The sequence below is a fragment of the Muntiacus reevesi genome, chromosome 6 (genome assembly GCF_963930625.1).
Source record: "Muntiacus reevesi chromosome 6, mMunRee1.1, whole genome shotgun sequence".
Classification (NCBI taxonomy): domain Eukaryota; kingdom Metazoa; phylum Chordata; class Mammalia; order Artiodactyla; family Cervidae; genus Muntiacus; species Muntiacus reevesi.
In genome coordinates, this window is record NC_089254.1 from 5443611 (window position 1) to 5468571 (window position 24961).

Consider the following 24961-nt stretch of genomic DNA (forward strand, 5'->3'; position numbering starts at 1 on the left):
ATGTCTCAGGAAGCTTGCTGACCCTGGCGGCCTAGCCAGCTCCTCGGCACCTGAGAGGAAAGTGCCGCTTTCCTAGGCACACCAGCACTCTCAGAGCCCACAGACCTGGCCACACGCCCTGCGGGGGCTCTCACACTCCAGGCCACTGTTCTCCCGCCCTGATCCCCCAGAGCCAGGGGCCAGACAACCAGAGCAGCTCTTGTGCCCATAGCCCATTGCAGTGATCTGAAATAACTCACGCTTGTCAGCACTAAGCCTGCCTCGCCTGTTCCTTTCTGCTGGAACCTGGAGTTCATGCTCCCCCTTTCCCCTCTCCCCAGCCCTTCCTCCACCTCCTGCTCAACACTGGTGCATCCCTGTGTGGCCCTGCATGGCACGGCATCCCCTCTCCCTGTGGGTATCACAAGCTATCCGTGCAGCGGCAATAGCCTCCCACACTCTTGGCCTTCCCTGACTATGTCCGCTGAGCCATCCCCGGGCAGAGCCCCACACCTCCCTGGAAGACCGCTTTGACTCAGACACGTTTCGCTTTCAGATCAAACACAGGTGGGCATAGGTGAAATGCAACCAGGGAGGCCTCCAGCCTGGTTCTCAAGTTTACAGGTTTTGTTTTTCTGATCCTTCCGTCTCTATTCTCGGGGCACAGATAATTGCTGGAGGCTCCATAAAGGCCACACAGATTGAATGAAATGTCAGTCTTGTCACATGGAAAGAGAAATTTCATTATTTAGACAGCACCTGCCACCATAGATCAATTAGGCTCTTTGGTTTTGAAAACATCAGATGCTTTTTGATCATTTGGAGGGTGTTTGCATGCAGTGAATGTTTCAGCACCCAATCTGTGCCAGCAAAGTGTGAGTTCCTAGCAACATGAAAAAATAAGATGCAGATCCTGGTCTCAAGAGCTTCATGGATTTCCAGGGCTGGGCCTGGGGGTGTGGCTGTGTGTGGAGGTTACAGCAGGGACTATGACATAGGACTGAACAAAGTACATTTGCTTCTTACCCTCCAGGTGGTGGCTACACTGGGGACCACGTCCTGCTGCTCCTTTGACAACCTCTTAGAAGTGGGGCCCATTTGTGAGTATCTGATTAAATTTTATTTGGAAAAATTTTCCTGATATCCAAAGACTTTAGTGAACTGTCTCTTTGGGCTCTCCTTCATAATATTAACTTAATATTATATTACACCACTATATAATAATATAATAATATATAACTGACTCATAGGAAAAGACCCTGATGCTGGGAAAGATTGAGGGCAGAAGAAGGGGACAACAGAGGATGAGATAGTTGGATGGCATCACCGACTCGGTGGATATGAGTTTGAGCAAGTTCTGGGAGTTGGTGATGGACTAGGAAGCCTGGCATGCTGCAGTCCGTGGGGTTGCAAAGAGTCAGACATGACTGAGTGACTGAACTGACTGATTGATAATATATTATATAAATGTAATATAATTATATAGTAACATACCATATTATAATATAATGTTAACATCATGAAACTTACTGTGGGATAGCCTGCCAGACTCTTCTCACGTTTACAGTGAACTCCAAAAACTCAGAACTTGGGCTAATTGGACAACAGTTAACCTTAGCTGTACCAACACAGTGTTAGTAAGTGAAATACAACGGTGATATCAGATTGCAAAGGCTGTGTTGTCCCACTGAAGAGGACCCACTGTTGTGTGTGGGATGGCAGGAGAGTTTCCTGTCCTTGGGGTAAGTCTTCCAGCATCTTTTCTTTGGCTTTCTTGGAATTCCTGAATATAGGTGAGCAAATTAAAACAATTAAGCAAATCAATTTAAAAAAAAAACAAAAAACTGGATTCCTCCCAAGAAGAAAGTGAGCTTTGTGTGTTTACTGGGAGCCTCCCTGGAGAAGGGAATGGCAACCCACTCCAGTATTCTTGCTTAGAGAATCCTGTGGACAGAGGAGCCTGGAGTCCATTGCGTCACAAAGAATAGGACGTGACTGAGGGGCTAACAGTTTACTTAACTTCCCTCCTCCCTCAGTGGAGCATTGAGGTTTTCTTAAGCAGAATTCAAAGAATTCAAAGGTGAGCCAGGAATAAGTGGCTTGGATCTGAGGCTCTAGGAAGGCAGCAGGGCTTTCTCTTTCTGGAAGGCCTCTCCTCAGTCAAGGGACCGGCTTATGAGCATCCTCTCTGTCCTCGGGGCAGGAGAACCAGCTCCTTAGCTGCAGGCAGAGCCACTGCCCAGGGCGGGGGGGAGGCAGGTGGCAGGAGCCAGCTGGAGGGTCTAGATGTTTCCTGGCCATGCTGTGGCTTGTGCCAGGCATCCAGCCGGCTGCTGGGCCTGGCTCACTGCCCATTTGTGGAACTCCAGGGGTTTCTCAGCTCTCCTCACTTGGGTCCACCTGTGGACCACACTCAGGCGATGCAGGAGTGGACCAGCTCCCCCCACCTGAGTGATGGCTGGATGGCGTGCGTCGAGCCGGCCGCAATCACAGCAGCAGTGCTGCAGCCCAGCCCTGTGGCTTCAGATCTGAGCTCTGCCCCCGTCTGCAAAGTGCAGTCAGAAGCACTTGTCATTGTGAACCGATGGGATTCTGAGTGACTGAGTTAACACACAGAGAGGGTGGAGGCAGGAGGGTGGGAGGAGCGCTCGGGATCCAGGAGATGTGGAGCTGTTGGCTGGCCCACCAGGTGGCCGCGGGCGCTCCTGGCCTGTCCCCACGGGCGCTAGGTCCCCAGCTGTGACCATGGCAGATGTCTGTCCCCCCAGCTGACTGGAGTCAGAGGCGCAAGGCTGGGGTTGGGGTCCAGGGAGGAGGGACAAGCTGGCTGTGGCCATAGGCGTGGCTGCATGAGCTGCAAACCCTGATCCTGGGCCAAGGCGCTGGGCCACTGGATTCAGATGTCAGGCTGGGAACTGGACGTCCGGGCTCCTGGCCAGCTGATGGCAATCCACGGCTATCAGATTAGAGGGCTGAGAGCCCCAGGGGGCACAGCCCACAGGACCCTGCCCCGCAGCACCGGCTGCTCTCCTGTCCTGGGGCTCCCAGGCCTGGGGCTGTGGGAAGAGCTGCATCATTGAGGGGCTGTTGGTGCCAAACGTAGAGGCTGTTCCCGGGGGGCCGAGGGATCCAGTGAGCACCACTACCCTCCACTCACTGCCCAGGCTTATGCATGAGGGCAATTTGGACGATTCTATTTATTATTGGCAAGGCTCTTATTAACCATGGGTGGGGTCTTCACAGTGAATGAGCACCTTTTACCTGCTTGCCCTCCTCTGAGTGTCGTTTTCTTGCTTGTCACCAAATATTTAGCATTCTTCAACTTTGGACAAGACCAGGTCAACCTTGTTCTATAGTGTGATCAGAAGAAACCATTAAAATAATTGAGATTAGTCATCTTGGCCAGTATTTGACCAAGAGGCTTATCAGAACCTGGTTTTCTCCCAACTGCTGCTTTAGGAAAGGTGCTTTTTAAAAAAACAATATTTACTTATTTATGTATGTGTTTGGCTGCTCCAAGTCTTAGTTATATCACATGGGATCTTCAGTCCTTGTTGAGGTATTGTGGGATCTTTGGTCTCAGCATACAGACTCTTTTTTAAACTTGATTCTTTCTCTGGGGCTGTGCTGGTTCTTCACTGCTGTGCACAGACTTGCTCCAGCCGCGGCCGGCAGGGCCTCTCTTCAGTTGCTGGGCACGTGCTTCTCCTGGCGGGGGCTTCTCTCGTTTCGGAGCACGGGCTCCAGGGGCCTTGGGGCTCAGTAGCTGTGGCCCCCGGGCTTAGTTGGTCCACAGCATGTGGGATCTTCCTGGACCAGGGGTTGAACCCATGTTCCCTGCATTGGCAGGTGGATTCTGAACCACTGGATGGTCAGGGAAGTCCCATGTGAACTCTCTATTTACAGCATGTGGAATCTGGTTCCCTGACCAGGGATAGTCCCTGCATTGGGAGCGCAGAGTCTTGGGCACTGGATCACCAGGGAAGTCCCAGGAAAGACACTTTCTGTTCAGTTTCTTTTGAAACAATTTGCCAGTGAGACTGTTTCAGTTGGTCATCTTGGAGTGATCAGTGGGAATTCCTGGTAGATTTTATTGAGAAAAGGATAAGAAACAGAAAGCAGAGGGTTGAAGGCAGACAGGCAGAAGGTATGAAGGTGGGAAGCTGACACGGAGGTCCCTGGGGAGGGGGGCGGGGAGGGGATCCAGGGCAGGCAAGATGGAATGGCTGGTGAGGATGCAGCGGACACTTCCAGAGGGCTTCTGCTTCTGTCCGTGGGGCCATGGAAGCCTTGGAAGGAAACATTCAGGCAGTGGGGGCTCGAGAAGGACAGAGGCTGCCTCCTCCCTTGTGGCCGGAGCAGAAAGCTCTCTGTCCAGGCTGCCTCATCTGGGTGCTGGGTGGGCCTGGTCCTGGGGCGTGCAACTGCTGTGTTCCAGCCATGGGGTCTCTGGAACCCCTGACTCCTACAGATATTCTCAGTACTTGAAGAGGCTAGGAGGCAGGTTGTGCTGTCAGTCAATCACATGTAAGACTCAGGATGTGGCGGTGGTAGCCTTGGCTCTTCCTTTCCTCGTGGAGAAAGGAGAACCCCATTGGGAATCCACTCAGCAAGGGTATCCAGAATTTCCTTCTACAGGAGTTTATGTTTAGTCTTTTCCTTTTTCAATTGAAATATTTATTAAGATAATGATAGAGCCACATGCATCTGGTTCAATCACTTCATCACATAGAAAAAGGGATAAAGTGGAAACAGTGACAGATTTTATTTTCTTGGGCTCCAAAATCACTGTGGACAGTGACTGCAGTCATGAAATTAAAAGATGCTTGCTCCTTGCAGGGAAAGCTATGATAAACCTAGACAACATATTAAAAAGCAGAGACATCACTTTGCCAACAAAGGTCCATCTAGCCAAAGCTGTGGTTTTACCAGTAGTCATCTGTAGATGTGAGAACTGGACCATAAAAAAGGCTGAGTGCTGAAGAATTGATGCTTTTGAACTGTGGTGCTGGAGAAGACTCTTGAGAGTTCCTTGGACAACAAGGAGATCAAATCATTCAATCCTAAAGGGAATCAACCCTGAGTATTCATTGGAAGGACTGTTGCTGAAGATGAAGCTCCAATACTTTGGCCACCTGATATGAAGAGTCAACTTGTTGGAAAAGACCCTGATGCTGGGAAAGATTGAAGGCAAGTGGAGAAGGGGACGACAGAGGATGAGATGGCTGGATGGCATCACTGACTCAATGGACATGAGTTTGAGTGAACTCCAGGAGTTGGTGGTGGACAGGGAAGCCTGGTGTGCTGCAGTCCATGGGGTCGCAAAGAATCAGAGTTGATTTAGCAAATGAACAACAGAGTCACATAATAGACAACCTCTGTGTACTTTTCCCAGTTTGTTCTGATGGTAACATCTTGCAAAACTGCAATACATGTCACAACCAGTCAGGGTGTGTCCCTGGGCTGTCACAGGCTGGCAGTAGGCTGCCTACATTTCCTGGCCCCTCCGGGAGAGCCAGTGAATACTTTTAGTTCCCAGTCCTCCAGGACTCAGAACTGATGTGAAATGACCCAAAGCCCTCGTTGTCAGCCCTGCTATTACACTGTGTGGGGGATTAGTCCTAGCAGACACAGCCGTCCGCTCCCCAGAGTCAAGGGTAAAGGCCAGAGCTCCTTGGGGTGAAGCTAGTTCTCTCTGCAGCCGTCTTTCTGGGGACCCCCTTCCCACCAGAGGCCCCTCTGCCTTTCCCCACCCACTGCTCCCTTTGAGATCCCCTGTATCCTCTGGAGTGACACAGCCTTGGGGGCTGGCATCATTCCAGCCCCATCCTTGGGGTATGGGTCCGATCTCCTCTCCTCTGTCTTCCCAGGCGAGGCCCAGCTAAGGGAAGGGGCTGTGGTATCACTGTGCAACAAGCATCTTTCTCACGGGGTGAGGGCTGAGGGGTCCCCAAACTCCATCCCCCTCCTCCCGCCCTCGCGGCTGTATTCCTTCTTACCTTGTCTGCCTGAGCTGGACACAGACCCTGGCATCTGTCAGGCTCTACCCAAGTACCTCTAACAGAAAATGCAGTTCTCTGACAGCGGCCTCCACAGCCCCACGGAGGACCCAAGCTTGCTCTGAGATTTTGTGTCCATCCTGTACGCGTGTTTGAAGCTTCTCCCTCCCTCAGTAGAGCTGAGCTTTAGCAACGACCGATGACAACGTTCTGCAGTGGTGCTGGCCCTTGTGCCCTTTCATGACCCCATTTCTCCTAAGGCTTCGTGCCCTTTCTGGCACACAGCCTCCTTATGGGGGGCTCTGGGGCACCCAGGAGCAGGCTGGTCTGTGTGAGGCATTTTAGGCCTCGCCCAGTGTGACCCTGTGTTAATTATCATTGTCCCAGGACACATTTGAGCTTAATCCAACTGAGGGCTTTCGTTCCTTCCATCCTGAAGATCAAACTGAATCATGGCTTTGAAATGTCTCTTCCATCTTTTATCAGCAGAATTCAGAAGTGCTCCTCACTCCTCATAGCATTGTGTGTGATGAACCAGCATCACGCAGGCAAAAGTGAACTGAGAATCTATTCACCTGCACGGATGCATCGGTGGGTCCTGACCAGCCCCTGCAAGGGTGCGCTGATCCAGGTCTCCTGGGGCAGCATCTGCCCCCGTAAGGGAAGGAGCCCACCCCTTGATCTAGACCCACCACCTCTCCTGCTTGCGTGTTTCACAGCTATGGGACGCCCCCAGTGCTGAGGCTGGGAATAATCACAGTGATCACGTCATTCCTCGCCAGGTCTGTCCTACTGTCGTGATGGGTACAGTATGAGTGCCATCAGGTTTATCCCTCAGGGTCTGAGTGCTGTTTTATCTCCATTTACTGAGAGCAGAGCGAGCATGCAGCGTGGCAGTAAGGCCACACGGCTGCTGGCACCTGGGGGAGGGATTTGAACCCAGATGCACCCGAATCGAGGGAGCACGTTCAGACAGGACTCTCCCCCAACTCAATGCTAGAAGGTTCCTGTCCTGTGAGGCCCTTCTCGTGTGGCTGGAACCCAAGATTCACACTCATGAAAGGAGCTGAGAAGATTCAGGGAGCATAAAATAGGTGCCTGAACTTCCTGTGGGGATGGAGGGGGGCAGAGAGACCAGGGGGACTGTGGGTGGTCCCAACCTCAAGAGATGCTTGTGGGAAGGGCTTCAGAGCCCAGAGAATTGGAAAGAAAGCTCGCAGTGAGTGAGGCGGGGAGAGCAGGGCAGAGTGCATACCTGGAGTGGGTGTGGACAGCGGGATGAGGGTGGGGAATGCTGGTCTCATGGGGCTCTGCTGGGCCTGAGGGTCTACCCCGAAAGTCCAGGTGCTCCCCTCGCCTCCATGCGTGTGCTGCGTCCCGGTCCCCGTGCCTGGCGCTGTCGGGCCAGCAACAGTGAAGGGCTGCTGCCTCAGCATCACCGCCTGTCAGGGAGGCAGGCCTCAGACCAACAAACACTATCGACAGACCATGTTCAAAAGGTGCCGGGATGGGACAGGTGCTTGACTCCGGCACGGGGACACCCTCCAGGACTCACAGGTCGTTTCTTGGCTTCAGGTCACGAGGAGGGCTTGTGGCTGCATGTGGACGCCGCCTACGCGGGCAGTGCCTTCATCTGCCCTGAGTTTCGGCATCTTCTGAACGGCGTGGAGGTGAGTGTGCTCTTCAGCAAGATCACTTTTATTTATTTACTTATTAATATTTTTATTGGGGGGGTAGTTGCTTTACACTGTCGTGTTAGATTCTGCTGTATAGCAAAGTGAGTCAGTTAAAGATACTCAGTGTCTGCTTGAGCTCAATGGGCAGGAAATCATTTTTAAAAGGCACACGGTGGTCAGTGATTTGTCTTTATAAGGATGTGATACTTTTATTTTTCACTACTGTGGTTCGTTTCAGCAAGTGATTTCCATACCCATTTCTGTGCTGATTAGAAGTTACACCTCCCTGTGACAGGGGGTGAGAACCTTCCTGGTTCCAAAACCTGTCTTCTCAAAGAAGACACGCCTGATGTTTGTACTATTTCTCAGTCTACAGATCCTGGGCAGAGCTGCCATGATAGGGTAGATTTTTAGTTCATAAGATGATGGGGAAATATTTAGGAAGAAAATAAAAATCTTAATGCATTTCAGATCAATGGGTAGTTTTTAAAAACCAACCCACCATTCCATTCAGTCTAAGTCAATCTCACAGTCGTGTTCTGATCATGCAACTGAGCATGATGTTCACGTTCATAGAGATGGAGCGAGCAGCTATCAGTACATTTAAATGTCCCATGCATGCTCGGAACTTGGAATATATGGCCTGTAATGCCTCCTAAAACATCTGATTCTTTTGAGAAACAGCGATCAAAATGGTTAGCTGATGGTCTGCTTCTCCAGGGTGCAGACTTAACACACGAAGATTATCTTAGGGACAGATCCTGATAAATTATTTCAGACCCAAGCAGGTTTTCACCGTCAGCAGCTCCCAGGGCAGAAGGCTCCTTCTTGCCAGGGTCTCAGATGTACATGCAGCGAAGGGCCCAGAGCAGCAGGCTGTCAGTAACGACTTCATGCTCAGAGGCAGGGGTTTCTTGAGACCATGGCCTCAGTGGTGCAGGAATTAAGGGTGTTGTCTTGGGCTGGAACAGCTGGTTTTGCATCCTGGCTTTGCGCCAGGACCAGCCATGTCCCCTTGGGCAGGCTAGTAACCTCGCCACACCTCACAAAGTGGATTTCATAATCAAACCTCCTTTGAGGGGTTATTATAAAAATCAGAAGCGTTAATCATATTTAAAGAGCTGAGAAGCAGCACCTACACACAGCAAGCTATGCACACAGTACAAGTTATTCTCATTTCCCACTCACTACAACCTGGAGAGACTGTCCCTCCAAGCCTCTCTCTGATCTGTTGTCTGCTGCCAATCAATTTTCTAATGAGTGATTTGAATTCTTATAACGCCATAATACTAGAAAAGTAGATATCAGTGGTATATAATACAAAATTCTCATCTTTGAAATAAGTAATCCTTTTGTCACTAATGAATGAAGATGCATTCTGGTTTATGCCTCCATCACATCCATCCATTCACTCATTCATTCGTTCAGTAATTACTTATTGATCTCTGAATGTGTGCAAGTGCTTGGATCAATCCTCGAGGGTACATGGAGGCCTCTGGAAATCTTGGGAAGGGGTGAAAGTACGGGAGAAATTCTGGTAACAGGGTGCTCACACTGACTCCTGTAGTTCATGGCTGATAGTTAGTTGGGTGGGTGTTTGGTGCTGGGAAATGAAGAAGAAATCTTTCCACCATGTAAATACTTGTTGTTGGGGTCCTATGTGTGATGATCATATCACTGGGAATGTCTCCCTCCCCTGGGGCCTCAAGAGACCAAGGGCAAAGCATCCCTCGGGATGTATGTGCCCCTCCCAAGGCCTGGTCTTTTCTGAGTGTCTAGTGTAGAATTTCACGATCTGTTCCCACTACACTCTTCTCTTCCCCAGGAGCCAACAACTCAAAGTTTCACTTTCCTGAGGTGGTGTCTAATTGTCAGACCACCACAGTGGTGGGGCAGCACTCCACCCATCTCTCTGCAGTGAGTTCCTATCAGTATCAGATAGGATTTCATACCCAACAATGAGTAATGCCATCCAACCTCCTATGGTCCCTGGGCTGGGGGGGCTGGCCGCTCAGCTGGCAGATAAGGGACTGTAATATCCTGTCTACCCGGCCCAGCCCTGCTGATAAGCGCCTTCCTCTCCATCAGCAGGAAGAAACATCCCTGTGGGTAATGAAAGAGGGTTTAAAGAGATCAGCCCCCAGGAGGGAACTAATAAAATTCCTAGCAAACAAAGCCCTTCTTTCACCTTTTGTTTCTTATTATCAACAAATGAAACTTGTTGTCATTTCCTGCCTCTTTCTCAACTTTGCTTTTTATTGGAACCTGGAGGGAGATGAATCTGCGCCCTGGAGTGGGTGGAGGGGTGAGGTGGCCATCAGCAGATCCAGTGTCTGCCGTCCGGCCCCTCCTGGCCCCGGTGTTCTCCTGCCTCCTCCTCCCTCGTCAGGATGGAGGAGAGATGTCCCAAAGCCTCAGGGAGACTCTGAAGCTTCTCCCTAGGAGATTCCTCCCAACTGGGGTCTCGGCCGGCCGCTGTCATCAGTCCGCTCCAATTATAGATGCAGGCACATGACCTCAGGACTCAGGTCCTGTCACTCAGTCATAGGACAAGCCAGAGGCACGTGCTCTGACAAGTCAGCGAAAACACAGACTGCCCGAGTCAGTCTTGGTGGCTGAAATCTCATTTGTCCTACTTGAAAACAGGTTGACGCTTGAACTTGACGAGTGACCCTAGAGCCAGTTGTTGGCAGTTGTTACCACTGGTGTCCAGAGACCCTCTCACTGTTTCGAGTATAATGAATGTGGATAGTGTCTTTAGAACGAAGAAGAAAATATTTAGATAAACAAGAACAGTTGTTGCTCTATTACATCCATATTGGTAAAAGAACCATCCAATTCAATGAAAAATGGGCTGATCCTGATTGCTGTATATTAGTTATGATATTTTCTAAGCTGAGTCACTCTAATTTTCTGCCATAGCACCTGTGAATTAAAATTCTGATTGTCAAATAGTCTAGTAGTGTGAAGTGTGGATAAATTTTATGTGACTTTGGACTATGCAAAATTGAAAGCACACAACATAAAATATGAATAACATCTCATTTTATGTGGAAAAGTAGAACTATGACTTTCCTCAAAAATGAATTGGGATTCACCAGTGTCAAAGCAGGAGAGCCCACTGAACTGTAAAGTGTTTGTGTTGCTTCTTGGGGGTGGGCATCCTCATGGATGATAGAAATGTCCCATGACCTTTGTCAGGGTCGGTCTTGGACTATGCTTTTGAAATTCTGCATGTTTTATATTATCCAAGGTCCCTGAAATGCATCCCTTGATCCAAATGTGATAGCCCTACACCAAGTTAGGATTAACACATTTATTTTTGCATATATTTTTAGGAAGGCCTTAGATATTGTCTAATTCCAATCCCTCACATAAATTCCCATAGAAAAATGCTGCTGCCACTTCAGAAATAAAGGGTGTTGCAGCCATCCAGACATCACCTCACAGCCGCCCCTGAAAGTGAGCCTTGTGGGGACTCAGGATAGAAATGCCCAGCACACCGGCCCCAGGTAGCTGAGATTCCCATCAAGGTAATGATTTCAATGAGCCCAGACTCGTGCATCTTTCCACACAAAGAAAAGCCCTAAATTCCTTAACTTGACATATGTGGTTTCCTTGGCCTGTGTGATAAGTCACTTCAGTCGTGTTCGACTCTTTGCAACCCTATAGACTGTAGCCTGCCAGGTTCCTCTGTCCATGGCATTCTCCAGGCAAGAACACTGGAGTGGGTTGCCATGCACTCTTCCAGGGGGCCTTCTTGACCCAGGGATCAAACCCTCATCTCCTGCGGCTCCTGCATTACAGGCAGATTCTTTACGACTAAACCACCAGGGAAGCCCTTGGTTCTCTTTAATTGACAGTAATCTTCTGATGTTCCAACTACATGATATTTGTTGCTAAAACCCCTATGTAGCTTGGCGTCCCCCTTCCGTCTTCAGGGCAGTCCCTCGGAGTGACCTGAGATGCTGTCTTCTGGGCTTGAAGTCCTGGGAAAGTCTGTCAATATAAAGTATACCTCTCAGCTTTTAGGTTGTGCTTTTTTTTCAGCTGACAGCCTGGTACCTTTTATGCCCAGGGGACCACAGTCTCGCTCTGGTTCTGTGGGTGCCCCCTGCAGGGTGCCCCAAGGCACATCCCTACCAGCTCAGTGAGTCCCTCCTCTCCCCTCTATGAGGGGAGCCTGGTTTAGGGCTGCCTGTGATGTCATTTTATAAGCCCCACCCAATGGATGCTCTCTTACCAGTTCTCTGGACTTAACCAGAGCTGCTCAAGATCATAGCCACTTTTTCCATCACATGGCTCCCCACCTGTGTGGCAGGCCCTACAACCACAGAGCGGTTACAGGATTTGCACCAGACGGTTTCTGCATCACCCTCAGGACCTGCGCTGAGGCGTCCACGGCTGTTGCCTCATGACTTTCCCATGAAGCAGGACTCCCAGCCAGGCACACGGGGAAGCAGCGGTGCCCAGGTGCCAACCCAGATCCTCTGGCTCCAAAGTGCATTTCCTCCCTGTGTGCCTCAGCCCAGAATCAGACACATTAGCTTCATGTCTCGTGAGATAGGATTTGAAATGAATGAAATGGGCTCAGGTAGGTGGGGAAGCTGCCCAAGTGCCCAGGAGCCCCAGCCCCACAGTTTCACCTGATTCCCATTCTGTCTGACTGGTCAGACTGCTTTTACTTGAGAATACAAACTGTTAATTACTATGCATGAGGTCTTGTTTTTAGCTAAGCATTAATGACTGAAGTGTTTTCTTTTTGTTGTTTTTATTCCTTGGCAGTTTGCAGATTCGTTTAACTTTAATCCCCACAAGTGGCTCTTGGTGAATTTTGACTGCTCTGCCATGTGGTGAGTTTCCCTGTTCATTAGATGTCAATTGCCCTGCAATTACCCTGCTTCTTAGACAAGTGTGTATGAAAGACACCTGGCAGGTGAGGTGATGTTGCTGGGGAAGCACATAAAACACTACCTGCCTGCATTTCTGCACAGTGGGTAGAGTTCTTGCTAAATCTTACCCTGTCGTATGCTGTCATCTAAAACATATTGGCACAAGAGAAGTTTAACAGAGAAAATATCTGATCTAATTTACCTAGTGTTAACAACAACAATGAAACAATACAAATTAACCTTAGTACATATTTGTATTTCATTTGCTTTTGTGTTTTTATTCTTAAATGTTTAATAAATCTAAGTCTAAATGCTTAAAAGCATTTGCTAAGCAAAAAGAAAAGTAGTTCTATTTTCTAAGAAGTTCCCTGGAAATTCTTAATAGCTATACCGTCAGCACACTGGTTATATTTAGAGCAAGAAAAAAGAATTCAGAAATTAAAGGGGATGACAGTTCACTGCACTGATGATGTTTAAAGAAATTATGAAGACCGGAGTAGAATGGGATCACTAGAAAGTAGTGCTTCTTAGTTTATGAGAGTTAAAAAGTTGGTTAAAGAATCCTTAGATCTAGTAGTTTTGCACGAATTTTGTGCAAAATTGTTTATTGCATAATTAAAGGAATGGATTTCCACCTTAAAAAGCTGAGGAAAGCAACTGAAGTCAGTTCCCCAAGCTCACCTTAACTTATCTTTCTAAAGATAAGCTGCCCACTTGGTCATGGTATATGATTTTTTTAATATGTTGTTGGATTCTGTTTGCTAAAATTTTGTTAAGGAGTTTTGCATCTATGTTCATCAGTGATATTAGCCTGTAGTTTTCTTTTTTTGTGGCATCTTTGTCTGGTTGTGGAGTTAGGGTGATGGTGGCCTCATACAATGAGTTTGGAAGTTTACCTTCATCTGCAATTTTCTGGAAGAGTTTGAGTAAGATAGGTGCTAGCTCTTCTCTAAATTTTTGGTAGAATTCAGCTGTGAAGCCATCTGGTCCTGGGCTTTTGTTTGCTGGAAGATTTTTTATTACAGTTTCGATTTCCTTGCTTGTGATGGTTCTGTTAAGATCTTCTATTTCTTCCCGGTTCAGTTTTGGAAAGTTATACTTTTCTAAGAATTTGTCCATTTCATCCAAGTTGTCCATTTTATTGGCATAGAGCTGCTGGTAGTAGTCTCTTATGATCCTTTGGATTTCAGTGTTGTCTGTTGTGATCTCACCCTTTTCATTTCTTATTTTGTTAATTTGGTTCTTCTCTCTTTGTTTCTTAATGAGTCTTGCTAATGGTTTGTCAATTTTGTTTATTTTTTCAAAAAAACAGCTTTTAGCTTTGTTGATTTTTGCTATGGTCTCTTTAGTTTCTTTTGCATTTATTTCTGCCCTAATTTTTAAGATTTCTTTCCTTCTGCTAACCCTGGGGTTCTTCATTTCTTCCTTCTCTAATTGCTTTAGGTGTAGAGTTAGGTTATTTATTTGGCTTTTTTCTTGTTTCTTGATGTAAGCCTGTAATGCTATGAACCTTCCCCTTAGCACTGCTTTTACAGTGTCCCATAGGTTTTGGGTTGTTGTGTTTTCATTTTCATTTATTTCTATACATATTTTTATTTCTTTTTCGATTTCTTCTATGATTTGTTGGTTATTCAGAAGTGTGTTATTTAGCCTCCATATGTTGGAATTTTTAACAATTTTTTCCCTGTAATTGAGATCTAATCTTACTGCACCGTGGTCAGAAAAGATGACTGGAATGATTTCAATTTTTTTGAATTTTCCAAGACCAGATTTATGGCCCAGGATGTGATCTATTCTGGAGAAGGTTCCGTGTGCACTTGAGAAAAGGGTGAAGTTGATTGTTTTGGGGTGAAATGTCCTATAGATATCAATTAGGTCTAGCTGGTCCATTGTATCATTTAAGGTTTGTGTTTCCTTATTGATTTTCTGTTTAGTTGATCTATCCATAGTTGTGAGTGGGGTATTAAAGTCTCCCACTATTATTGTGTTACTATTAATTTCCTCTTTCATACTCGTTAGCGTTTGCCATACATATTGTGGTGCGCCTATGTTGGGTTCATATATATTTATAATTGTTATATCTTCTTCTTGGATTGATCCTTTGATCATTATGTAGTGTCCTTCTTTGTCTCTTTTCACATCCTTTATTTGAAAGTCTATTTTATCTGATATGAGTATTGCGACTCCTGCTTTCTTTTGCTCTCCGTTTGCATGAAATATTTTTTTCCAGTCCTTCACTTTTAGTCTGTATGTGTCTCTGATTTTGAGGTGGGTCTCTTGGAATGCAAGCATTCTTTAATATCCGCAAATCAATCAACGTAATACACCATATTAACAAATTGGAAGATAAAAACCATATGATTATCTCAATAGATGCAGAGAAAGCCTTTGACAAAATTCAACACTCATTTATGATTAAAACTCTCCAGAAAGCAGGAATAGAAGGAACATACCTCAACATAATAAAAGCTATATATGACAAACCCACAGCAAGCATCACCCTCAATGGTGAAAAATTGAAAGCATTTCCTCTGAAATCAGGAACAAGACAAGGATGCCCACTCTCACCACTACTATTCAACATAGTGTTGGAAGTTTTGGCCACAGCAATCAGAGCAGAAAAAGACGTAAAAGGAATCCAGATAGGAAAAGAAGAAGTGAAACTCTCGCTGTTTGCAGATGACATGATCCTCTACATAGAAAACCCTAAAGACTCTTCCAGAAAATTACTAGAGCTAATCAATGAATATAGTAAAGTTGCAGGATATAAAATTAACACACAGAAATCCCTTGCATTCCTATATACTAACAATGAAAAAACAGAAAGAGAAATTAAGGAAACAATACCATTCACCATTGCAACAAAAAGAATAAAATACTTAGGAGTATATCTACCTAAAGAAACAAAAGACCTATACACAGAAAACTATAAAACATTGATGAAAGAAATCAAAGAGGACACAAACAGATGGAGAAACATACCGTGTTCATGGATTGGAAGAATCAATATTGTCAAAATGGCTATTCTACCCAAAGCAATCTATAGATTCAATGCAATCCCTATCAAGTTACCAACGGTACTTTTCACAGAACTAGAACAAATAATTTCACAATTTGTATGGAAATACAAAAAACCTCGAATAGCCAAAGTAATCTTGAGAAAGAAGAATGGAACTGGAGGAATCACCCTGCCTGACTTCAGACTCTACTACAAAGCCACAGTCATCAAGACAGTATGGTACTGGCACAAAGAGAGAAATATAAATCAATGGAACAGAATAGAAAGCCCAGAGATAAATCCACGAACCTATGGACACCTTATCTTTGACAAAGGAGGCAAGGATATACAATGGAAAAAAGACAATCTCTTTAACAAGTGGTGCTGGGAAAACTGGTCAACCACTTGTAAAAGAATGAAACTAGAACACTTTCTAACACCATACACAAAAATAAACTCAAAATGGATTAAAGATCTAAATGTAAGACCAGAAACTATAAAACTCCTAGAAGAGAACATAGGCAAAATACTCTCCGACATAAATCACAGCAACATCTTCTATGACCCACCTCCCAGAATATTGGAAATAAAAGCAAAAATAAACAAATGGGACCTAATGAAAATTAAAAGCTTTTGCACAACAAAGGAAACTATAAATAAGGTGAAAAGACAGCCCTCAGATTGGGAGAAAATAATAGCAAATGAGGAAACAGACAAAGGATTAATCTCAAAAATATACAAGCAACTCCTGAAGCTCAATTCCAGAAAAATAAATGACCCAAACAAAAAATGGGCCAAAGAACTAAACAGCCATTTCTCCAAAGAAGACATACAGATGGCTAACAAACACATGAAAAGATGCTCAACATCACTTATTATCAGAGAAATGCAAATCAAAACCACAATGAGGTACCATTACACGCCAGTCAGGATGGCTGCTATCCAAAAGTCTACAAGCAATAAATGCTGGAGAGGGTGTGGAGAAAAGGGAACCCTCCTACACTGTTGGTGGGAATGCAAACTAGTACAGCCACTATGGAAAACAGTGTGGGGATTTCTTTAAAAACTGGAAATAGAACTGCCATATGACCCAGCAATACCACTTCTGGGCATACACACCGAGGAATCCAGATCTGAAAGAGACACGTGCACCCCAATGTTCATCGCAGCACTGTTTATAATAGCCAGGAGATGGAAGCAACCTAGATGCCCATCAGCAGATGAATGGATAAGGAAGCTGTGGTACATATACACCATGGAATATTACTCAGCCGTTAAAAAGAATTTATTTGAATCAGTTCTAATGAGATGGATGAAACTGGAGCCCATTATACAGAGTGAAGTAAACCAGAAAGATAAAGACCAGTACAGTATACTAACACATATATACGGAATTTAGAAAGATGGTAACGATGGCCCTATATGCAGGGCAGAAGAAGAGACGCAGAAGTACAGAACAGACTTTTGAACCCTGGGGGAGAAGGTGAAGGTGGGATGTTTCGAAAGAACAGCATGTATATTATCTGTGATGAAACAGACCACCAGCCCAGGTGGGATGCATGAGTCAAGTGCTCGGGCCTGGTGGGCTGGGAAGACCCAGAGGAATCGGGTGGAGAGGGAGGTGGGATGGGGGACCGGGATGGAGAATACGTGTAACTCTATAGCTGATTCATGTCAATGTATGACAAAACCCACTGAAAAATAAAAAATAAAAAATTAAAAAAGAAAAAAGAAACTGAACTGACCCCACACTGCCCTCAACAGCTCCAGAGAAATTCCTAGATATATTTTACTGTTATCATTTTTTATTTTAAAAAGTTTTATTTTTAAGTTCTTTTACTCCTTTAATTTTCATTTTAAAACCTACTAGTATCTTGCAAAAAAAAAAAAAGACCCTATTATTAAAGCAAATTTAGTATATATATATTTTTATAATTTTTGTGATTTTTTTAAATATTGTATTTTTGAGAGTCTAACCTCTACTCTAGATTTTTAATCTTTGCTTTTTGGTATTTGTTATCAATTTTGTACCTTTAAGAATCCAATCTTCAGTACCCATTTTTACTTAGGAGTGTGGTTACTGGCTTGATTGCTCTCTCCTTTTTTGACTCTGCTTTTTCTCTCCCAGGTCACCTCTATCTCCTCCCTCCCCCTTCTCTTCTCTACTTAACCTTGTGAATCTCTTTGGGTGTTCCAGGCTGTGGAGAACACTTAGGGAACTGATCACTGGCTAGATTGCTCTTTCTTCTTTTGACTCCCCCTCCTCTCCTCCTGGTCACCTATATCTCCTTCCTCCCTCTCCTCTTCTCTATGTAACTCTGTGAACCTCTCTGAGTGTTCCAGACTGTGGAGAGCACATAGGGAATTGATTACTGGCTAGATTGCTCTCTCCCCTTTTGATTCCTCCTCTTCTCCTCCTGGTCACCTCTATCTCCCTCCTCCCTCTTCTCTTCTCCATGTAACTCTGTGAACCTCTTTGGGTGTCCCTAACTGTGAAGAATCTTTTCACCATTAACCTAGAGGTTTTATCATTGGTGCTGTATGGATGGAGAAGTCTTGAGGCTACTGTAAGAATAAGACTGAAAGCCAGAGGCAGGAGTCTTAAATCCAAAACTTGAGAACACCAGAAAACTCCTGACTCCAGGTAACATTAATCGACAAAAGCTCATCCAAAAGCTTCTGTACCTACACTGAACCAAGTTCCACCCTAGAGCCAACAAGTTTCAGAGCAAGACATACGATGCAACTTCTCCAGCAATGCAGGAACATAGCCCTGAGCATTAAAATACAGGCAGCCAAAAGTCACAGCAAACCCACAGACACCTCAAAACTCACTACTGGGCATTTCATTGCACTCCAGAGAGAAGAGATCCAGCTCTACCCACCAGAACACCAACGCAAGCTTCCCTAATCAGGAAACCTTGACAAGCCACTCGTCCAACTCCACCCACAGGGAGGAACCTCCACAATAAAGAGGGACCACAAACTTCCAGCATACAGAAGGCCACCCCAAACACAGCAATCTAAACAAGATGAAAAGGCAGAGAAATATTCAGCAGGTAAAGGAATGATAAAAGCCCACCTAACCAAACAAAAGAGGAGGAGATAGGGAGTCTACCTGAAAAAGAATTCAGAAAAATGATAGTAAAAATGATCCAAAATCTTGAAAACAAAATGGAGTTACAGATAAATAGTCTGGAGACAAGGATTGAGAGGATGCAAGAAAAGTTTAACAAGGACCTAGAAGAAATAAAAAAGAGTCAATCAATAATGAATAATGCAATAGCTGAGATCAAAAGCACTCTGGAGGGAACCAACAGTAGAATAACTGAGGCAGAAGATAGGATAGGTGAAGTGGAAGATAGAATGGTGGAAATAAATGAAGCAGAGAGGAAAAAAGAAAAAATAATTTTTAAAAATGAGGACAACCTCAGAGACCTCTGGGGCAATGTTAAACACCCTGACATTCAAATCATAGGAGTCCCAGAAGAAGAAGACAAAAAGAAAGATCATGAGAAAATACTTGAGGAGACAATAGTTGAAAACTTCTCTAATATTAGGAAGGAAATAGCCACCCAAGTCCTAGAAACCCAGAGTCCCAAACAGGATAAACCCAAAGTGAAACATCTCAAGACACATATTAATCAAATTAACGAAGATCAAACACAAAGAACAAATTTTAAAAGCAGCAAGGGACGAAAACAACAAATAACACACAATGGGATTCCCATAAGGATAACAACTGATCTTCCAATAGAAACTCTTCAGGCCAGAAGGGAATGGCAGGGCATACTCAAAATGATGAAAGAGAAAAATCTACAACCCAGATTACAATACCCAGCAAGGATCTCATTCAAATATGAAGGAGAAATCAAAAGCTTTACAGACAAGCAAAAACTCAGAGAATTTAGCACCACCAAACCAGCTCTTCAACAAAGGCTAAAGGATTTTGTTTAGACAGGAAACACAGAAAACGTGTGTAAACTTGAACCCAAAACAACAAAGTAAATGGCAATGGGATCATACTTACTAATTACCTCACCTTAAATGTAAATGGGTTGAAGGACAAAAGACTGGCTGAAGGGATACAAAAACAAGAACCCTATATATGCTGTCTGCAAGAGACCCACCTCAAACCTAGGGACACATACGGACTGAAAGTGAAGGACTGGAAAAAGATATTTCATGCAAATGGAGACCAAAAGAAAGCAGGAGTAGCAATACTTATATCAGATAAAATAGACTTTGAAATAAAGGCTCACACTGTTTGCAGATGACATGATCCTCTACATAGAAAATCCTAAAGACACCACCAGAAAATTACTAGAGCTAATCAAAGAATATAGTAAAGTTGCAGGATATAAAATTAATACACAGAAATCCCTTACATTCCTATACACTAACAATGAGAAAATAGAAAGAGAAATTAAGGAAACAATTCCATTCACCATTGCAACGAAAAGAATAAAATACTTAGGAATAAATCTATCTAAAGAAACAAAAGACCTATACAAAGAAAACTATAAAACACTGATGAAAGAAATCAAAGATGACACAAATAGATGGAGAAATATACCATGTTCATGAATCAGAAGAATCAATATAGTGAAAATGAGTATACTACCCAAAGCAATCAAGCTACCAATGGTATTTTTCAGAGAATTAGAACAAATAATTTCACAATTTGTATGGAAATACAAAAAACCTCGAATAGCCAAAGCAATCTTGAAAAAGAAGAATGGAACTGGAGGAATCACCCTGCCTGACTTCAGACTCTACTACAAAGCCACAGTCATCAAGAGAATATGGTACTGGCACAAAGACAGAAATATAGATCAATGGAAGCAAATAGAAAGCCCAGAGATGAATCCACGAACCTATGGACACCTTATCTTTGACAAAGGAGGCAAGGATATACAATGGAAAAAAGACAATCTCTTTACCAAGTGGTGCTGGGAAAACTGGTCAACCACTTGTAAAAGAATGAAACTAGAACACTTCCTAACACCACACACAAAAATAGATTCAAAATGGATTAAATATGTAAATGTAAGACCAGAAACTATGAAACTCCTAGAGGAAAACATAGGCAAAACACTCTCTGATGTAAATCATAGCTAGGTCCTCTGTGACCCACCTCCCAGAGTAATGGAAATAAAAGTAAGAATAAACAAATGGGACCTAACTAAACTTAAAAGCTTTTTCACAGTGAAGGAAACTATAAGCAAGGTGAAAAGACAGCCTTCAGAATAGAAGAAAATATAGCAAATGAAGCAACTGACAAAGAATTAATCTCAAAAATATACAAAACAACTCCTGAAGCTCAATTCCAGAAAAATAAATGACCCAATCAAAAAATGGGCCAAAGGACTAAACAGACATTTCTCCAAAGAAAACATACAGATGGCTAACAAACACATGAAAAGATGCTCAACATCACTCATTATCAGAGAAATGCAAATCAAAACCACAGTGAGGTACCATCTCATGCTGGTCAGAATGACTGCTATCAAAAAGACTACAAACAATAAATGCTAGAGAGGGTGCAGAGAAAAAGAAACCCTCTTACACTGTTGGTGGGAATGCAAAAGTACAGCCACTATGGAGAACAGTGTGAAGATTCCTCAAAAACCTGGAAATAGAACTGCCATATGACCCAGCAATCCCACTCTTGGGCATACACACTGAGGAAACCAGAATTGAAAGAGACACGTTTACCCCAATGTTCATTGTAGCACTGTTTATAATAGCCGGGACATGGAAGCAACCTAGATGTCCATTGGCAGACAAATGGATCAGAAAGCTGTGGTACATATACACAATGGAATATTACTCAGCTATTAAAAAGAATGCATTTGAATCAGTTCTAATGAAGTGGATGAAACTGGAGGCTATTATACAGAGAGAAGTAAGTCAGAAAGAAAAACACCAAAATAATATATGGAATTTAGAAAGATGGTAATGATAACCCTGTATATGAGACAGGAAAATAGACAGAGATGTAAAGAACAGACTTTTGGACTCTGTGGGAGAAGGTGAGGGTGGGATGATTTGAGAGAATAGCATTGAAACATGTATATTATCATATGGAAATAGTCCAGGTGCAATGCATGAGACAGGATTCTCAGGGCTGGTGTACTGGGATGACCCTGAGGGATGGGATGGGGAGGGAGGTGGGAGGGAGGTTCAGGATGGGGAACACATATACACCCATGGCTGATTCATGTGAATATATGGTAAAAAACCACCACAATATTGTAAAGTAATTAGCCTCCAATTAGATTTTTTTTTTAAAGTCTACCAATAAACAATGCTAGAGAGAGTGGAGGAAAAGGAGCCCTCCTACACTGCTGGGAATGTAAATTGATGCAGCCACTGTGGAGAACAGTATTAAGGTTCTTTTAAAAAATTTAAAATATAGCTAATATATCCAGCAATCCCACTTCTGAGCATATATCCAGAAAAAAATAAAAACTTAACTTGAACACACTCATGCACACCAGTGTTCACTGCAGCACTCGTCACAATAGCGAGGACATGGAAACAACCTGAATGTCCGCTGATGGAGGGATAAGAAAGATATGGTATATATATACAGTAGACTTGGACTATCGCTTAGCCATAAAAGAGAGGAGTAATGCCATTTGCAGCAATATGGATGTACCCAAAGAAGTCAGAAAAATATAATACCACTTATATGTGGAATCTAAGCTGATGACACAAATTAACTTATTTACAAAAGAGAAACAGAATCAGAGACTTAGAAAAGCTTACGGTTACCAAAGAGAAAGAAGGATGAGGGATAAATTTGGCTTCTGGGATTGACTTTAATGCACTACTATAAGTAAAATAGATAAATGACAAGGACCTACTGTATAGCAGAGAGAACAGTACTCAATATTTTGTAATAATCTAAAAGCAAATAAACTCTAGAAAATAATATATACTTTATATATACATTCAGTTATATACACATATCTGTATATGTTGAAGTATTGGTGTTTCAAGAAAATTATATATATATCTATATATATATAAAACAGTCACTATACTGTACATCTGAAGCTAACACAACATTGCATTTTGTTGGTGTTAAAGTAATTGCAGTTTTACATTGTTGAACTTGGCTACTTGATTTTGGAATACGTTCTTAAATATGGTTATGTTATATATCATTTTAATGTGCATTTTACACTTCATTTTTTTCCTACTGACTTATTACCTGCTGTTATTTTATATTAGACTGTAGAAATGATATTAGAAAAAAAGCAAATTTGAGCCATTTTTTCATTTGAGTTCAAAATGGGTCGTAAGTAGTGGAGACAACTCGCAGCATCAGCAACACATCTGACCCAGGAACTGCTCATGAATGTACAGGGCAGTGGTGGTTCCAGAAGTTATGCAAAGGAGATGGGAGCCTTGAAGATGAGGAGCAGAGCGGCCTGCCATCGGAAGTTGACAATGACCAAGTGAGAGCCATCATGAAAGCTTATCCTCTTATAACTGCATGAGAAGTTGCCAAAGAACTCAATGTCAACCATTCTACAGTCATTTGTCATCTGAAGCAAATTGGAAAGGTGATAAAGCTTGACAAGTGGGTGCGTCATGAGCTGACCGAAAATTTTTAAAAATCATCATTTTGAAGTGTCATCTTAACTTATTCTACACAACAACAATGAACTATTTCTTGATCTGATTGTGATGTGTGACAAAAAGTGAATTTTATATGAAAACCAGTGATGACCAGCTCAGTGGTTGGACGAGAAGCTCCAAACCATTTCTCAAAGCCAAACTTGCACCAAAAAAGTCATGGTCACTGTTTGGTGGTCTGCCGCCCATCTGATTCACTGCAGCTTTCTGAATCTTGTTGAAACTATTACATCTGAGAATTATGCTTAGCAAATCAATGAGATGCACTGAAAACTGCAATGCCTACAGCTGACACTGGTCAACAGAATGGGCCCAATTCTTTTCCACGACGACACCTGACTGTAGGTTATACAACCAATGTTTAAAAAATCGAACGAATTGGGCTACAAAGTTTTGGGTCATCTGCCATTATTCACCTGACTTTTCACCAACCAACTACCACTTCTTCAAGCATCTCAACGATTTTTTTTTGCAGGGAAAACACTTCCAGCAAGTGGCAGGAAATGCTTTCCAAGAGTTTGTTGAATCCTGAAGCATGGATTTTTATGCAACAGAAATAAACTTATTTCTCATTGGCAAAAATGTGTTGATTATAATGGTTCCTATTTTGATTAATAAGGATGTGTTTAAGCCTAGTTACAATGATTTAAAATTCATGGTCTAAAACCACAATTAATTTTATACCAGCCTAATAAATCCACTGTACTTCAATAGAAGAAAAAAAGATTAACATAGTGCAAAAAATAATAATAATAAATCGAATCAGAAGCTCAGCCACTGGCCCCACTGAAATCTGATGAATATTTATTCCACAGTCGCATGTGAGTAGCGGGCTGCCATGCTGGACAGGGTCGGTCCAGATGCTGTGTCGTCAGCCCCATACTCGTAACCACTGTAAGCAATTCTTTTAAAGCTCTGTGTTCTATATATGTAGTCAGCCTTTTGATGTAGGAAACAATTTCTGTTTCCTACCATTAAAAACCATTAAAGCTATCGTTAAGAATACGGCTTTGGGAACTGGTGAACTTCATCCAGTGCTGGCTTCTGTGCAAACAGCTTCTCATCGTGTCACCTCAGTGTTGCTCCACATTTGACAGTGACCTTTAAACTCTCTCAGGCTTCATCGGCAGGCATTTTGCTGCAGCCCAGGCTCCTTCTGTTATCCAAAATCAAGTGGTGTAAATTATAGGATAGAGATTACTGTCAGAGGAAAAATTTTATCTGTAAGTAATTTAGAAATACTTAATATAAAAGAAACAAAGACATTATATAAAAATAGAAATGCTTAAAAATAACAGTGCCTTTACGGACATAAATTTTAATTCAGAAGTGTCTCTAGGACTTCCCTGCTGGTCCAGGAGTTAAGGATTCAGCTAACAATGCAGAGGACACGGGTGCAGTCTCTGGTACAGGTAGATTCCACATGCCTCTAGGCAACTAAGCCTGCACGCTGCAAACACTGAGTGCTCTGCAACGAGGATGCTCATGCACCACACCCAGAGAGCAGCGCCTGCTCGCCACAACTGAACGAGGACGCTTAAGTACCCCACTCAGAGAGCGGCTCTTGCTCACCACAACTGGAGAAGCCAAAGTAAATAAATAATAAATGATTTAAAAGGCGTCTCTAAAATGGTTGATACTGAAGTTTGGAACTCACAAAGTAGTGTATATTTAATATTGCATTTTAAATTATTGTATCACGTTGTCATGTTCTGTTTAGTACTTGGGGTAGGTTACCCTTTGAATATTGATGTTATGTTTCACATT

General features: G+C 43.6%; 1 protein-coding gene across 1 annotated transcript in view; it reads left to right on the top strand.

Annotated features, from left to right (window-relative positions):
• Positions 1-24961, top strand: part of LOC136171108 (GPI ethanolamine phosphate transferase 1-like) — a 97524-nt gene that overhangs the window by 45976 nt on the left and 26587 nt on the right. Inside the window, exons 11-13 of the transcript XR_010663745.1 lie at positions 1013-1079; positions 7554-7648; positions 12440-12507. The gene's annotated coding sequence lies outside the window, so the exon portion shown is untranslated. The remainder of the gene's footprint in view (positions 1-1012; positions 1080-7553; positions 7649-12439; positions 12508-24961) is intronic.